A 12884-nucleotide genomic window follows, 5' to 3' on the forward strand; every position below is an offset into this window, starting at 1 on the left:
TATGAATTCGGGGTGGCGGGCGCGGTGATTCCTCCCTGGAGCCCTTTGCCATCATGTACTTTGTCTTTGACACATTAATGACTAATCCGATTCGCCTGGCTTCACTCTTTAGTCGGATGTACGTTTCCGCCATCGTCTCAAATTTACGAGCAATAATATCAATATCATCGGCGAAACCAAGCAGCTGAACGGACCTCGTGAAAACCGTCCCACTCGTGTTTATCCCCGCTCTTCTTATTACACCCTCCAAAGCAATGTTGAACAGCAAGCACGAAAGACCATCACCTTGCCGTAACCCTCTGCGAGATTCGAAGGGACTCGAGAGTGTCCCTGATACTCGAACTACGCACATCACTCGATCCATCGTCGCCTTGATCAACCGTATCAGTTTATCCGGGAATCCGTATTCGTGCATAATCTGCCATAGCTGTTCTCGATCGATTGTATCATACGCCGATTTGAAATCGATGAACAAGTCATGTGTGGGCACGTTGTATTCGCGGGATTTCTGCAACACCTGGCGGATGGCGAACATCTGGTCCGTTGTAGCGCGTTCACCCATAAATCCAGCCTGATATTGCCCCACGAACTCTCTTGCAATCGGTGATAGACGGCGGCATAAAATTTGAGAGAGTATCTTGTAGGCAGCGTTCAGTAGCGTGATCGCGCGGTAGTTCCCGCAATCCAACTTGTCGCCCTTTTTGTAGATGGGACACACGATACCTTCCATCCATTCCTCCGGTAATACTTCCTCCTCCCAAATCTTGGTAATGACCCAGTGTAGTGCTCTCACCAGTGCTTCTCCACCGTATTTTAGAAGCTCGCTTGGTAGTTGATCTGCTCCAGCGGCTTTGTTGTTTTTCAACCGGCCAACCTCCTCCTCAATCTCTTGAAGGTCAGAGGCTGGAAGTCTTTCGTCCTGTGCACATACTCCTAGATCTGTTACCACGCCACCTTCGGTACTTGCAACGTCTCCATTGAGGTGCTCATCGTAATGCTGCCGCCACCTCTCGACCACCTCACGCTCGCTCGTGAGAATATTCCCGTGATTATCTCGGCACATGTCGGCTTGTGGCACAAAGCCTCTGCGCGAGCGGTTCAGCTTCTCGTAGAACTTTCGTGTGTCCTTAGCGCGGTACAGCTCTTCCATCGCTTCGCGATCTCGTTCTTCCTGCTGGCGCTTATTCATCCGGAAGACTGAGTTCTGCCTGTTCCGCGCCTGTTTGTAACGTGCCTCATTCGCTCTCGTACGGTGTTGCAGCATTCTCGCCCATGCTGCATTCTTCTCGTTTTTCAACTGTTCACATTCGCCGTCGTACCAGTCGTTTCTGTGATTCGGAGTCGCGAAGCCTAGTGCTGTAGCCGAGGTACTACCTATGGCGTATCGGATGTCCCTCCAGCCATCTTCAAGTGTAGCTGCGCCAAGCTGCTCTTCCGTTGGTAGGGTCACTGCTAACTGCTGCGCGTAGTCTTGAGCCACTTCTACGTTACGAAGTTGCTCGATGTTGAGCCGTGGCGTTCGACTTCGACGCGTGGTGATAACTGTCGAAAGTTTTGAGCGCATGCATACAGCGACTAAGTAGTGATCCGAATCTATATTCGCACTGCGGTATGTGCGGACGTTGGTTATATCTGAGAAGAATTTACCGTCGATTAGAACGTGGTCGATTTGGTTTTCTGTTTGATGGTCGGGTGATCTCCAGGTGGCTTTGTGGATATCTTTGCGGGGGAAGAAGGTGCTTCGGACTACCATACCACGGGAGGCTGCAAAGTTTACGCATCGCTGGCCGTTATCATTCGATACGGCGTGCAGGCTGTTTCGCCCGATTACCGGTCTGTACATTTCCTCCCTTCCTACCTGCGCGTTCATGTCGCCGACAACGATTTTCACGTCACGCGGCGAATAATATAAAACAGTCAATTCCCACTGCAACTAAATGATACACACTTCGGTGGCAGTTTAAAAGCTTCTCTAATTGATGTAAAAATTGCCCCAAAGGAAACCCAATAAAAGCTGGGTTTCCCTCATTCCACCGTCGGTCGTCTGCGGAAAAAGTCCTACGACGTCGAGAAGCCTCCCAGGATAAAACAATAAAGAATCATAATACCGTTATCGTTTCAATTTTCCGCTTTCTCGCCTCCTTGCATCTACCTTTACTTCAGTTCAGTAGAATTACACCTTGAGACTGTCTAAACAGCGCAAGATTTCACTCGGATTTTGTGGTGTAATTTAATTTAGCGTGAAGCAATACTGAGAACAGATTTTTCCCTGCTTTCAAGATTTTATGTTTGTTTTGATGAAAAGCCTCACTCCAGCAAATCTTCACTTCATTATCCTCTCGACGTTTTAGTATCACTAATTTGTTCAGCTGACGGGTTCAATAGTGTATTCGATTAGGCTTGTTGAATCGTTTTTGTTTGTTCGGAGATAGCTAAGTAACAAAATTTATGTTGCAACAGTTAAATATTCAAACAAATAATAAGGAACGATTTCGAAGAACATTAATCTTGAAAAACAACCAGCAAAATTTACCCATTTAATTTTGCTGTAGTGACGTTTTCGGTGATGTAAAACTGAATCTTTGTCATCATTTGATTTAGATGGCTTGAATTCTATCGAATCTCATCAAAAAATTAAAAAAAAAAACAACTTCAAACAGCATACCCCACTTTTACGAATCTCAAACCAAAGGGAAATATCGTCCCAAAACGCCCAACGTAGGGGAAAAACAATCGATTTTGGTGCCATTGTTAATATTATCACGCTTCCTGTCTGACGGTGAGATAGGGCAACCTGGCCCGTTAATAGCATTCATGGATGATACCGGTTGATGTTTTCAATAAGGGAACGCATAATGATATCAATTGAAAATAAAACAGATTGACACCGCGTTCAGGCAGTTATTTTTAATCATATTTCGATGGGATGAGTAAGTTCATGTTTTCTGTAGGATTTTTATCTTATGAATTCTTAATTTAAACTAAAAACATTCTCCTGTTTCCTTGAAATTACCAGAGCTTAAAAATATTATGTGTTCCTATTTTTGACTTCTCGATGTTATTTTTTATGCAAATTCTCACGTTCTCCTGCAACATGCATTCGCTAACACAATTTTTGTGGATTGCATAATTATGCCGTAAAACAATCTGCAACTACAGAAGCATGTATAATTTTTGCTTAATTTTCACACAACTCAACCACCACACATATCAACAATTATCTCCGCTGGTACCTTTAAATTAAGCCTTCTGCCGCTGCTGCTTCCGCTCCTGCTACTGTTTGCCCGAAAAATCCTCCGCTCAACAATGAAGAGTATTTGAGCCAGAAGATTTATCCACCGCCGACGGCATCAACTTCGTTACTTCCGCTTCTTACATCGCCGCTCGGGATGGAAACACAAATTAATGCTAAACTTTCCGGGAACATAACAAATTCTTTTACAACTTCAGCACCACTGCGCGCCCACCACCATCACCATCACTACTGACTGCTGTTAGGCTTCCTCTCTGTCAGGTGTTTTCCAGCTTGACCGGCCACCACACTAGTTTACAGCTTTTTTTGAACTCCGGTGTTCTGTTGGTGGTTCTCAGTGTAGAATCATGCGCTGAGTTCAGAAGTGCAGTTTAAAAATATGGTGAAACAGAGATTTTGGCCGAGCTACTATCACCCTTCCCTCACAAGGCATGAATAGTAATGAAAGCTTTGGCAATATTTTACTTTGGATAAGACCTAAGAAACTAGATTATAATTTCCATCCAGTTTTGAACGTTAAAGAAACAATAAATAGAGGAAAGACAATTTCAATTTTATGATTTAGTTAAACCATAATTGGAAGCAATCACACAAATGTCGAAACAAAAGTTTTTATTTAGTTTTTAAATGTGCCACTCAAAAATCAATCATAAATTGTAGCAAAAACAGCCGCTTACTTTTTGGAAATCAGTTCGAACATTTCTACAATGATCATTTAAAAACAAAATATTTTCGATAAGAAAATAAGAAGAGCAATTATTTAAACTATATTGGATTTGGTCAACAGAAATTATTCACATGGCTCGTAAACAGCGATTAAAAGCATCAGAACTCTAAAATATTCTTACAAACCAAAAAATATCCTAAATCTCCTACTCCAGGTTTTGCAACACGCAATAAGTCGTACTCAATTTTCCTGTTAAATATTTTAGAAATTCACATAGGAAACCCTTCCTGTAATAATTCTAGAAACCAAATCGGGGGCTGTCCATTAATTACGTAAGGGAATGTTCACGATTTTTCGACACCGGGGAGGGGGTGTAAGATTTTTTGTATGAGAACCCAAATATTTTTGCATGGCGCGTAAGATTTCTCGAGCACCCCCAGCCCTCCCCCCAAAAAAACTCTTACGTAATAAACGATTTTTCAAATCTTTCTACTTAAGGTATGGGTTTTGAAGAATGCAGTGTCAAATTTTCATTAAGACCCAAGCAGTAAAAGCAAAGATATAAATAAAACTTTAAACGCGGTTTTCTTTAATAACCTTCTTCTTCTTTATGGCTCGACGTTCGCATTGGAACTTGGCCTGACTCTCTTCAACTTAGTGTTCTTAGAGCACTTCCACAGTTATTAATTGAAGGACTTTCTTTGCCTGCTATTGCATGAATTTGTACATTGTGTGGCAAGTACAATGATACACTATGCCCAGGGAGTCGAGAAAATTTTCCCGACCGGAACGGGAATCAAACCCGCCGTCTCCGGATTGGCGATCCATAGCCTTAACCACTAGGCTAACTGGAGACCCCATCTTGGAATAAAAACCGTCGATGCGGTAACTACGATTGCGGAATCAGTTCTCAACTGATTTCAACCATTTTTTTAGTGTCCGCTATTTATGTGCCTTGTCTTTGAATTATCAATTTTTTTCGTAAAGATTTTCGTATCTTGGATATGATTTTTTTTTTGCCTTTCTCGTACACCAAGGTGTACCGAAAGGCTATATGTTCACTCCAAAAACGAAAATTTGATAGAGCCCCCGGAGAGGTCAAGTGTTATATACCAATCGACTCAGCTCGACGAGTTGAGATGATGTCTGTGTGTATGTATGTGTGTGTGTGTGTGTGTATGTATGTGTGTGTGTGTGTGTGTATGTGTACAAAAAGGTCACCTCTTTTTTAGATAGTAAATATGAACCGATTTCAACGACCGATGGTTCATTCGACGCGGTATATTGCCCCATTGTTTCCTATTGAAAATGGTTCAGATCGGTCCAGCCGTTCCGGAGTTATGGCCATTTAGGTGTTCCGGACCGGTACCCCAGGAAGGGGCCAGATATGAAAATGCAACAAACCCATGCATGCGACCCATCAAACCACGGCATTTTCGATTATCTGATGAACGGGAAGTAGAAAAATAGTCTCAGACTATATCTGAACCGGTAGTGTTCCGGAACCGGTTCCGGGTGTCCCGCCGGAAGTGGCCAAATATAAAAGTGAACATAACCCATGCATGCGACACGTCAAATAGCGGCATTTTCGATAACCAGCTGAATGGTGAGCAGGAAAGTAGTTTCAGACTATATTTGAACCCGTAGTGTTCCAGAACCGGTTCCAGGTGTCCCGCCGGAAGTGGCCAACTAAAAAAGTTAAGCAAACCCATGCATGCGACACATCAAACAGCGACTTTTTCGATATCATGATGAACGGTAAGCAGGAGAATAGTTTCAAACCATATCTGAACAGGTTGTGTTCCGGAACCGGTTCCAGGTGTCCCGCTGGAAGTAGCCAATTAAAAAAAACAAACCCAGGCATGCGACACATCGAATTGCGGCTTTTGCAATAACCTGATGAACGGTAAGCAGGAAAGTAGTTTCAGACTATATTAGAACCGGTAGTGTTTCAGAACCGGTCCCAGGTGACCCGCCGGAAGTGGCCAACTAAAAAAGTGAACCAAACCCATGCATGCGGCACATCAAAGAGCGGCTTTTTCGATAACCAAATTAACGGTACGCAGTAAAATAGTTTCAGCCCATATCTGAACCGGTTGTGTTTCGGAGCCGGTTCCAGGTGTCCCGCAGGAAGTGGCCAATTAAAAAGTGAACCAAACCCAGGCATGCGACACATCAAATAGCGGCTGTATCGATAACCAGATGAACGGTAACCAGTCAAATAGTTTCAGACTATATCTGAACCGGTTGTGTTCCGGAAACGGTTCCAGGTGTCCCGCTGGAAGTAGCCAATTAAAAAAAAAGAACCAAACCCGGGCATGCGACACATCGAACTGTGGCTGTTGCGATAACCTGATGAACGGTAAGCAGGAAAGTAGTTTCAGACTATATTTGAACCAGTAGCGTTTTAGAGCCGATTCCAGGTATCCCGCCGGAAGTCGCTAACTAAAAAAGCGAACCAAACCCATGCATGCGACACATCAAACAGCGGCTTTTTCGGTAACAAGATGAATGATAAGCAAGAAAATAGTTTCAGGCCATATCTGAACCGGTTGTGTACCGGAACCGGTTTCAGGTTTCCCGCCGGAAGTGGCCAACTAAAAAAGTCAACCAAACCTTTGCATGCGACACATCAAAGAGCGGCTTTTTCGATAACCAGATGAACGGTAAGCAGTAAGATAGTTTCAGTCCATTTCTTAACCGGTTGTGTTCCGGAACCGGTTCCAGGTGTCCCGCCGGAAGTTCGATAACCAGATAAACGGGCAGCAGTAAAATAGTCTTTGACCCAAGCTCTGACCACACCTACGATTACCGGCAGTGTTGCAGAATCAGGATTAGATGCATCGCTGAAATTACAACAAAACAAAATCGATGCAAGCGATACATATGCGTAAACGAACAAAATCTTGATAAAAATTTAAGCGTTCTTGTCAAATCCCACCATTTTCCTGAGGCGTAATTATACAGTAGGATGGATCAACGTTGTATGGGAAAATTTTAATTTTATTTCATCAATCCCCTTTTGATTGCCGGGGCCCGTGGCGCAGTGGCTACACGTTCGCTTCATAAGCGAATGGTCATGGATTCGATCCCAGCCCCGGCACTTCGTCAGTTGCTCTTCCCCCCGAGAGCGGCTGGCACTTGACCCTCTTCTGAGCTCCCATAGCTCAAACGGACCCGGATAATTGGATATCGGCGAACGGCAACCCATAATGGACGACCCCCAATCGGACTGGAAAAGAAACAACAGCCATACATCATTTCATCATCGTGCTCATCATTCTACCAAGGACAGGGAAGAGAATTGAAAGCAGCACAAAGGCAAACCAGTTCGATATATTTGAATTAGAATATAATAGAATACATTTAGGCACTGTACAAGTGTAAGTGCAGCCGCCAATTGGAATCGCTCACGTAGTGCCTAGTGGACAAAAGAGCTGTAAAATAGGTTAAGTTGCTAAGAATAAAAAAATCCCCTTTTGCGACTTAAATTACTGCGCACAATTTTGACGCAACTGGTTGAGCCATCGCGCTCTGTAATACGGTTGAAATTTAAATGGGTTTTAATATGGGAAATTTTACTTGCTTGCACTTTTTTTTGTCAAATTTTACATGAATCTTATACTGCCGTTCCACGCCCAATTGCCCCGTGTTATATGGGAATCCCATATGGGATAATCATGCGTAGAACGGCAGTATAACCAATGATAATAAAGTAAAGGCTTAATTAGCATAGCATAGCATAGCATGAATACTTGCACAAATCTTGGATGGAGTTGCAAAGTTGAATATATCCATTGACATTGCTGATGTCGCTACTATCTACAATGTCATAGACCCACTCAGCTCCACACACCTGGCCAAGTCCTTGCAAGCATTTATAAATCCCTTCATCAACTTTGAAAGAGCCCAGAACTGAAGCAGCTTCCAATAGATGACAGGATGTTGAAAATAGCGAATTTTCAACTTACAAGTAGTTATATAACAATGTAAAGTATATAGAGTGTAATCAGAAAGATCTCACCAAGTTCCGCGTAGTCCACCGACTCTGAGCGTTGCATTGTCCTGCTTGAAATCGATCTCTTCCGGACCCGTCTCCGAGATCCGACATCCGAAATACACATCTTCAAACGGAGACTATTCTTCAGTGAAATGCTCAAATTGACACACTAAAAGTGTTCACGTCCATCTCCACTAAGTCGCCGTATCACAGAAAAAGAGTACACCTCACTGATCCTCTTCGGTATCACAGACGGAATCTTTTCATCGACCGAATCGACGTTAACGCGTGGACGACGAAAAACGTCGACACGAAGGCATATCGCCAAATATATAAGTAAGTCTCTTCATAAACCGACACTATTAAGTTGCCACACATTATCACTGTCACAGAAAACGAGTACATCACCGATCTTCTATGGTATCACACGCGGAATCTTTTCACCGGCCAAATTGAATTTTCAGCGGAGACGAGCAAAAACGTGACAGCTAATAGAAAACACGTTCATCCGCGCGCACAGCTTACTACGATCCATAATAAAGTAAAGGCTTAATTGTGCAGAAAAAAAAATGCTGAAATGGCTTGATAATATTCGGCATCCAGTGCTAGTGAAGGTGGTCAAGCAGTTAACTGAGAGGTATAATATTATTCAGCTCTGCTTATACGTTTAACATAATACATAACATAGGAATATGAGCCATCAATAAGTTTCCAAATACGATTATCGCTTTGATAAGGTTCTTGCTTTTCTGAACAAGGCTGATACAAATTTCGATTTTCTCTTAAGTCAAGAGGGGTCTCCCCTTGGACATTTTGGGTCGGAATTCAATATTTTGATGAAGGGCACAAATGAATAAACCAATAGATTTTTAAATTTTAAGGTGAAGAGTCCTCCAGAAAATTTCTTACTAAACCCGATGAATTAAGCGGTTTTGATTAATTGTTACCCAAGTAACCACAGTGCTGAAGCCTTATTGCATGCAGATATACGGTGTATTTAGTGCAATCATTACTTTACATGCAAACTTAAGGTTGATTTACAGTGGAAGTGGGCAATTATAGAATCAAATTAGGATTATACTGGTATAATCTTGAAGCAGTCGCATAATTGCCCATTTCCACTTTAAATAAACTTTAAGTTTGCATGTAAAGTAATGATTGCTCTAAGTACACCGTATATCTGCATGCAATAATGCTTCAGCACCGTGGTTACTTAGGTAGAGTATGTTTTTCATCAAATACATTTATTATTCATCAACTCCACCCCCTCATTGACGAACGATCACTGTGACAAAAGAAGAAAATGATATTTGTTCCATTCTAGAGTATTTTCAGGATTCAGGAACACTTCGGCTTATGGCGGCGGAAATATCTTAGAGTACATATTCGACGAGAAAGGCGCTATCACCACTAGGTGGATTAATCTGGGTTTTTTTTATATGTATTAACGAGATTTTTAGCCCTAGGCTAGTTCATCTCGGGACCCACGCTTCACTTCCCTTCCGAAGGAAGAACTCACATTTTGCGAGTTTGTTGGGAGTGGGATTCTATAACAGGTCCTAGTAGTGATAGTTTAGTGTACTAACCATCACACCAGGTCCGCTCCATGGCTTAGATAAATTGGGAAGTTTTTAATATTTCTATGTTAATATTTAGCTATTCAATATTACAGAACACCACAAATTTTAGGGATTCTGAACTCAGGAAATTTTAAAATTTTCGCAAAACTTTGAAGATATGGTAGCCATTTTGTCCTTCTGCAGAACTTTAAGAATTTCCTTCTCTAATATAGGCGCACGGCGTTGTCACTTCAAATCATGCATTTTTATCGTATGCATAAATGTTAAAATCAATCAAACAGTGCGGGCTGAAAATGCAATTTAATATTTACGTTGAATGGGTAAATGTCATGTAAAATTTTAAAAATTATAGTACTGCTTGATGGTCAAATAAGATCTCTTGAATATATGAATTTGATCCTTTATAGACATTTTTTTACATGTACTTTATTTGAGCTTATTCAGTTGTTCTGATTTCGGTAAAAGTTCAGAGTACCGAAATTTGTTTACCAAAGTTCAGTATTTTCATCTTTTTCTGAGGGAGAGTCTCTGGATTTGCAACGAACTATGCATTAGGAAAAAAGGCCTCAAGGAGGAATGGGAGTGTTAAAAATTGGCCAAAGAGCGTCTTTATGGATACTCCCTAATTAAGATTTGATTTGAGATGCTGAGTTCGCTATTTTGAATTCAGCGCGTGATTCTGTACGTGAAAGTTTTGTCATAAACCGAAGTTCATCCCGTCATTTTATACTGAACACTTGTGTAAACCACTGAAAATCAAAATTTCACGTTCACGGTTTGGAGAACACACACACGGTACATAAACTTGCTTCAGCAGGATAAGCACTTTTTTGTTGCTAACATTATTTTCCACGTTACCTTTTGCATATCACGAACGCGAAAAACACGACCAACTTTTTTCATTCGTTAATTTTCCAAAATTAAATTTTAGATCCTCTTCCTAGTTGGCTCCCACAAAAAGAGTTGAAAGCGCGCGCGTTATTCCATCATCTCGGCACCGAAACACGTTGTCATCAAGCACATATTTCCTCGCACAACGGCTTTCCAACGCAACCAACGGTTTATAAGAACAAGAAAAGAGGGTACTTCCTGTTCACCCAAAGTGGCACTGAAATTGAAAGATTAAAAGAATCCTTACACCACCGCCGCCGTCGGCTTGAAACTTTACAATGAGACTAGACACACAATGTCACTGTCAGGTGCCTTGAGAATCCATCCGAGGAGGAGCTATTCCCGGCCAGGACCGTTCGATCGCGAAGAAATCACAACAGCAACTGAAGACCACTTTCGATGGACCGCCGTTCAGAAGCCGTGTCGAGTGCGGCAGCTTTCGGTCGCTGCTATTGGGTTTCGTAGGTTGGTTTCCCAGCATCCTCAATGTACCCTATATGTGTAGCATGCTCGCTTACAGCTGAGTCCAACGTGAATGAATCCCGTGGTGCGGGTGGGCATTGTATGTGGGAGGGCTTCAGAGGGGTGCGGGGGATGCTTTTCCAGATTGCTTACGATGGCACATCACCCATCATCAGGAGTTTAACAGCCAGAACAGCTGGCTCTAGCCGAGAGCCGGCGTTTTCCGAGTGTGGCTGCGTTCTGGATTGCTTGCCTGTAAAAGGCGCCAAAAATGAAGAGTAGTCTGAATTGATGCGTGCGCAAGCACGTGGTAGAATTCAGCAAATTGGACACGAGACAAGCCGAGGCGATGGATTCGGTAGATTTGTTTTTGTTGCCGGATGCGAGTCAACACGTGGATGATCGGTTGCTACCGGCAATCGGTAAACGAGTGAAAGTGATAACCTATTTTCTTGCCATTCATTGAAGTTCGAACTACCAACAAAAAGGTGCATTTAGGAATTGGAAGAAAGCTCAAGTTAAATGCTACCCTAGCTGCTAGTCAATAACTACACCCCCGACGATGATATTTTTTTACCTTAGTTACTTTTTTTTTCAATCATGAGCACCCTCGGTGGTGCAGAGGGCCAAAATTGAAAAATCTCCATGCTGGGCGATTGCCAGCCATTGCCTTGACCTGTGGCTAGGTCCAATTTCTGTTGACTTGCTTGATTTCGTTGTTGAGGCTGCGCCGCTCTGAACCTCTGGGTCTGCCTCTGCTGCGATGCCCTCTTGGTTTCCAATCTAACGCTTGCTTTCGTTCCTGTCCCTGCGTAAGTGTGGCCGACCCACCTCCACTTTCGCTCCCGAATTTCTGTCGCTATCGGCTTTTGATGACATCGACAATGGAGCTCCACGTTGAAGATCCAACCAAATATGAGGCCATCATGCACGAATTATATACCGCAGGCATATATTGATGAAGACCTGCAGCCGTTTAGTATTATCCACTGATACACACCAGGTTTCACTGGCGTATAGCAGCACATGTCGATCTTGATGCCGCCATCGGTCGCCATTTGGCTACCAAGATATTGGAATCTATCAACATTCTCCACTGATTGCCTAGCTACCGTGATGCTGAAAGGGTTGACCGTGTTTAAATACAACGATTTGGTCTTGTTGACGTTGATGGTAAGAACTGCCGCCGAGGAGCGATTGGCAAGATCATCGAGCTTGCTCTGCATATCAGAGCGCCGTTGAGCTAGGAGAGCAACGTCATCAGTCAATTCGAAGTCATTTAGGTGATCCATAGTAATGGGCTGCCACAGCAACTCACGATTTGGTTCACGTTTAATCGCACCTACCAAGATCACATATTTAGCTTACGATGAGGAACAGTAACGGTGATAGTGTATACATCCTTGCCTCTCTCTCTAGTAACGACCCGGATGGGATCGGACAAGACACCGTTATGCAGTACTCTGCACGAAAATGCCATGTACTGTGCTTCAATGAGGCCGAAGATTTTGTCAGGGACACCTGAGGACTTCCCACATGTTTTCGTAATTGAGACGGCCGAAAGCTTTTTCGCAATCAATTAACACCGGGTAGAGAGATTCTTGGAATTAATTGATTTGCTCCAGAATAATACGGAGCGTGACAATATGGTCCACACAGGATCGTCCGGCACGGACTCCTGCTTGCTTCCATCGGAGAGTTGCATCAATCTTCTCCTGCATCCGGTTAAGAGTCCCTTTGTAGCGGGCATTATATCAACACAGTAATATGATGCCCCGCCAATTATCGCATACAGTTAGGTCACCCTTTTTGGGTACCTTTACTAAGACGCCGGAAATGTCGCGGTTTCCCATAAGTTGCAGAATAATTGATGCAGAAGTTGTGCGGATACTACAGGGCTTTGAACATTTCAGCTGATATGCGATCGATCCCTGGCGCTCTGTTCGATTTCAACGGATGGCTGTTTCTATCTCCTGCACTAATGGAGCTTCGGTGTTGACCGGCGGGTGGTTCGACGAATAATGCGTCGAA

The 12884-nt window shown here is 43.0% G+C and overlaps 1 protein-coding gene across 3 annotated transcripts in view; it reads right to left on the bottom strand.

Annotated features, from left to right (window-relative positions):
• The window catches only part of LOC109399634 (gamma-aminobutyric acid receptor alpha-like), a 225860-nt gene extending 214917 nt beyond the window's left edge, over window positions 1-10943 (bottom strand). Inside the window, exons 1-2 of one of the 3 annotated variants that reach the window (XM_062855816.1) lie at window positions 10639-10943; window positions 3234-3574 (exon numbers count right to left, since the gene is read on the bottom strand). The gene's annotated coding sequence lies outside the window, so the exon portion shown is untranslated. Of the gene's footprint in view, window positions 1-3233; window positions 3606-10358 lie in introns of all 3 variants that reach the window. The other 2 variants (XM_062855814.1, XM_062855815.1) reach the window with 2 other exon arrangements.
• Window positions 10944-12884: the final 1941 nt, after the last annotated feature.

This window comes from Aedes albopictus, chromosome 3 (genome assembly GCF_035046485.1).
Source record: "Aedes albopictus strain Foshan chromosome 3, AalbF5, whole genome shotgun sequence".
In the NCBI taxonomy this organism is placed as follows: Eukaryota; Metazoa; Arthropoda; class Insecta; order Diptera; family Culicidae; genus Aedes; species Aedes albopictus.